Genomic DNA, 5276 nt, shown 5'->3' with positions numbered 1-5276 from the left:
TCAACGAATATTGAATTTGCCATCCGTTGAAATGTGCTCCCTGCATCGAACAAGCCAAATGGCATCCTATTGAACTGGAATAGCCCTCTACGTGTTCTGAAAGCTGTCTTATGTGCATCTCTTGGGTCCATTGGAATCTGCCAATATCCAGCCGCAAGATCGATAGAGGTGAAGTACTTTGAGCATCCCAGCTGGTCCAAGAGATCATCTATTCGCGGCATAGGGTAAAGGTCATGGATGGTAACTTGATTGAGCTTGCGAAAGTCAACACAAAATCGGTATGTGCCATCATCCTTTTTGACCATGTGTGGCTCCGATACCCAATCACTATATGAGGGTGAGATGATCTCATTTACTGCTTGGTCAATGCGTGCATGATCTAAAGGAGAACGTCGTGTTGCTGCTGTCCGGACAGGTGTTGCGCTTCCTGTGTTGATGACATGTTGGACCGGGAATGAGACTGTAGTGGGCTTGTTAGATGAGTTGATTAGTTCGGGGTATTGAGCTAAAACCTCGTGGACATCGCTTAGGCGAACCTCCTTGCTTAATGTTACCTGTGCATTGCTGATTTGTTGGTTGCATTTGCTTGTGAACAGGGGAACTGGCCTTGCTTGTGGTAATGTGAGGTGACGCGTATGGAAATCGAGTTGGGCCTTGCTCATGATGAACCAATCACATCCGAGTGTGAGTGGGAACAATTGATGTGGAAGGACGTAAAAGGTGTGTGTGATCGTGGTGGAGCCTAGCTTGAGTGTGCAGACGACTGTGGTGTTGGACTTATATAGGCGTTGGTGATTGCCGAATAACACCTTAATGGGGGAGGCTTTGGAGGTTGAAAGATTGAGGTGATCAACCAGATCTTGACTGATGGAAGATATGCTACTACCGGAATCGAAGAGAACTTCTTGCGGGCTATGGAGAATTGTCGCCATGGCCGTGCACACGGGAGAACTTGAGGATGTGGATGCTTGTATGTGCGGGGGTTGTGCTCCCTTCAACACCCCGCGACTTAGTTTTCCGACAGGTCGGTCCGATAACTATTGTCAGCCAACTGTACTTGCACATTTTGCTTCTGTGTTTGGTTGTTCCATTTCCGACAGTGTTTCTTCACGTGCCCATAGTTGTTGAAAAAAAAACACTTAGGTCTTCCTTGTGCATCGCGTGTTGGCAGGTTCCTTCTTGCTTGTAGTTGAGCGTTCTGGATATCGATTTCCATTGGCGTGGCGTTGCTATTGTATTGTTTCTCGGAATTGACATTGGATGACCAGCTCATTTGGAGTTCTATTTGTGTTGCTGCTTCAATGCGTTGTGCAATGAGGATGGCTTCTTGAAATGTTTTGGGGCCTTGATTGTGCACTCGACGATATATTTCTGGGCGTAGCCGTGGCCATAAGAAGAATAGCTTCATCGATTCTGGCATTGTTGGATTTGTGCGAGTAAGTAATTGTTGTAATCAGATTGCAAATTGTGTCACTGGCTCAAGTTGTTGTTGTTTGATTGTCTCTAGTTGCTGCAAAGCCGTCTGAGTTGAGTCATGGTGAGCGAAATTCCTGATCATGAGGGATTTAAGTATCGACCAATCGTTCTTGGACTCCTCTGTTTGCTGTATGAACCATGTGGCTGCGATGCCCTCCAATAAAGTTCGCATCTCTAGTGCTTTCCGTGCTTCGGGCCACTAATGATAGCTCGCCACCATTTCAAAATGATAGAGCCAAGAAAGGATGTCCTCAGATGGCAGACCTGAGAAGGATTTAGGTCGTACTCGTGGGTCTGGCCGATTAGCGTGCCTATCTGTCTGCGAAGAGAAAAAAGATAGCATGGCCTGATTAGTCAAATTTGATTGTATTGCGATGTTAGATACCGCTTCTATTAGTTGATCCAGCTGGAAAGCTTGACAGTTTTCTTGGTGTTGTTGCAGAAATTCTGGATTCATGTCGGTGCATTCTGTTGCACCGTTGTTCTGTATTGGAGATGCCATATGTATGTTGATTTCGACTTGCTCTTGTTGCGTCTTGTTGTGTTGGGTAGCATTGCGGTTTCTTCTTCTTGATGTGGTGGTGTCTAATCTGTTGGAGTAGCATCCTGTTTTGTTTCAGCTCTTTCTTGATTTGGTGTCTTGAGTGTTGCCTGTCTTCTCCACCAAAGTGTGTAAAATGCCTCAAACTCTCTCCTTTCTTTCTATTACATTTGAATGCTTTTATACACCTTGGTAATACATTCCAAGATACATTCGGTTATCTTGGCACACTTACCTCTAACTAACCTCTTACTAACTTTAGTGTAACTAACTAACCCAAGGTCTAACTCCCCTAACCCTGGTTATAGCTACTTGGGTTAGGGGAAGGGTTTTGGCCTGTGGTTTTACCACGCGATCCCACAATATATTCCATAAAGCCCAAAAACATACAAAAATGCTTATCATACCATTACTCGTCATACTAAGCATTGTGCAATGTGTCTATGTCAATGATACCATCGTTCTCTCTTTCTCTTAAAACCAAAGGTTAAATATATCGCACCATAAAATGTTTGATGTCTCTTGAGCATTTAAGGATATAAACATCAAAGCATCTAAAGTTTCCAAATATAAACCATTTCTAATATCATTTTTTATGATATTTTGAGATGAAAAGCCCATTTCACATACAATTGTACTAATAGGCATAGTCATACATAGTTGCGACAATTGCATCATAACCCTGAAATAATTGTCACCAAGATTGTGCTTTGCTACAAATATCCCATGCATTATGGATTCCTCTTCCTTTAGCAATTCTTACAGGCATACCAACAAAATCGTCGCGTTCATTTAAGCATCTTTTCAGGTCAACAATTTGGTTCTCGATATTAAGATTCCTAATAAGTTTGTGCAACCATTCCTTCGTCTTTTTCTATCTTTCATTTTCCTCAATGAGATATAAAGATGGATTAAACAACTTGACAACATTGAAAAATGTTGACATTTGGGAAACGATTGTTTAAGGCATCAATGACATGTTGGACAAAGGTGACATATATATATATATATAATATATATGACATGGAATATAAAATTTGAGCAAGTCATTTGACATGTATAATTTTTATGGGTCTTTCACATGAAAATGAAAATTTAAACTTTATATGTCACTTGATGGACATTTTTATTTGGTGTATATTTTTTGTCGGGCAAAATGACCTTTAATGAGAATGACACTCATCAAATTTTTTGCCTTGCTTTGGAATAACCATAATTGTATTGCATGGTTTGCCAAAACAGGGCTTGAATCTAAGAAAATCTTCTTGATTAACCAAGCAATAACCCTAATGGGGTTTTCGGAGGCTCATTGCATCACTTCAACTTTTTCATCCACTAAATATAATAGACCAGCATCGCCAACCTCATAAAATCTTATTTGACCCTCATTAGCATATGCCTTGGAACTTATTAAAACACCCAAAGGAGAGAAAAGACCATACCATGTAAAGTATTAGCCAAATTAATTTGCCTTTGACAATTCAGAAAAACCTGTTGAATTTGATCGAACGTCAAACAACTCCCACGCAATGAAGATAAGATTTGTTTTTTGTCCTCCTCTCAGAGCAGTTGAAACCACTCCCAAGTAGCCACAAATGTAGCTAGTCCCGAGTCCATTTTTCCCCACGATAAACACGGTCTAATTCCTAAAACACAGCCTCAACTATCAATAAACAAAGGATTCCATAACAATGATTGCCATAAAATTTGGGCTTCTATCATGAGAAATTGAAATAGGATAGGCACTCTAATGTCCTTCCATGCCCTCAACATAGCTGTAAAGAATCTCATAGAACCGATGTCGTAGTGTGAATCACACACTACGTGAAATATGTAAAATACTATATCCGATTTAAAGTACGTATAATAAATAAAATAAAATATTAAAAATATTTATTACATGCATAGGGCAGGATTTGAACCCTATACCTCCACGTAGACAAACCCTAACCTCACCATTATACTAACTTATCCTTAGTATTATAAAGTTATGGACCTTACGATCAAAACAAGGAGTGCGGAATGGTGGATCATCGGCGGGTAGAGGTAGGTGAAGAGGAACACCACGGTCGATTTGAGCGCACCCGAATCGAAGACGAGGTAGAAGAAAGGAGAAGGAGCTGGCATGATTAGGAATAACAAAAAGGAAGAGGGGTGGGGAATTAAACACTAAGATTAAAAACATAAACACTAAAACAAAAAACATAACCCGAAAACTAACATACATAAATCTAAATCTAGAAACATGGACCTAAAAATAAAGTAAAGGGTGGGGTAATTAGAAAGAAATTAAAAGATAGGGTTAAAGGGAGGGGGATTAACATACTAATTAAAATAAAGTGAAAGAGAGAGAGAGATTAAAACATAAGTAAACCTAAGATTAAAACTAAAGAGAGAGAGAGAGAGATTAAAACATAAATAAACCTAAGATTAAAACGAAAGAGAGAGAGAGTGTGTGTGTGATTAAAACATAAATAAACCTAAGATTAAGACTAAAAAACGAGACTAAAAACATAATTAAAATTTAAAACGAGGGTTACGGAGAGGGATGAGGATTACCATACTAATAAAAATGAAAGAGAGAGGTGCTATTACGAACTAGAGAAACAAGAGAAACATAATTAAAACACGATTAAAAGAGAGAGGGAGAGGGAGAGAAACATAATAATAAACATGTAATTAACATTATAAATGAAAAATTACATGGGGTTTGAGGTATGGTCTTATGGCAAACTAGTTTCGCCCATCACGGGCTCATCAGTGCCAACATAAGACCATGAGGGTCAGGGAGGGGGTTTATATAGGATTTTAGGAGAGGGTATAGTGAGGGTGTGGGATCAAAGTTGGGAGTGGGGGGCAGGGGTGTGCTATGTGCATATGTGCACATTTAAGGGAGAAAAAGATAGTGGGATGTAAGTTTTAAGGTTTTTTAAGGATAGGGAAAAAGGAATGGTAAGAGGGAAGGAGTGAGAGGGTATGGGAAAGAGTGTAGGGAGAAGTGACAGAGAGGGGGAAGAGATGTGCATATGTGCACACGTGCATGTGCATGTTTTAAGGAAGGAGGGGTAAAGTTCTTATAAGCTAGGGAAAAGGGAATGGTGATGTGGGCACACATGTGGGGTTAAAAAGTAAGAGAGAGGGGAAGGTATGGGTTAAAAAGGAAGGGAGAAGGGGAAGGTAGAGTTTTAAGAGAGATGAGGGGTAGGGATAGGGATAAAGTATAGGTTTAGATGAGGGGAGGGCTAGAGGTGAAAATATA

General features: G+C 40.1%; 1 pseudogene; it reads right to left on the bottom strand.

Annotated features, from left to right (window-relative positions):
- Nucleotides 1-1009: 1009 nt before the first annotated feature.
- On the bottom strand, nucleotides 1010-1648 carry LOC147861152 (uncharacterized; annotated as a pseudogene).
- Between the last annotated feature and the right edge of the window lie 3628 nt (nucleotides 1649-5276).

Source organism: Azolla caroliniana, unplaced genomic scaffold (genome assembly GCF_043228905.1).
Source record: "Azolla caroliniana isolate FFs.n. ecotype wild unplaced genomic scaffold, voAzoCaro1.0.p SCAF_8, whole genome shotgun sequence".
Taxonomy (NCBI): domain Eukaryota; kingdom Viridiplantae; phylum Streptophyta; class Polypodiopsida; order Salviniales; family Salviniaceae; genus Azolla; species Azolla caroliniana.
Note: the sequence above shows the minus strand (reverse complement) of the source record. Positions and strands in the feature narration are given on the sequence as shown.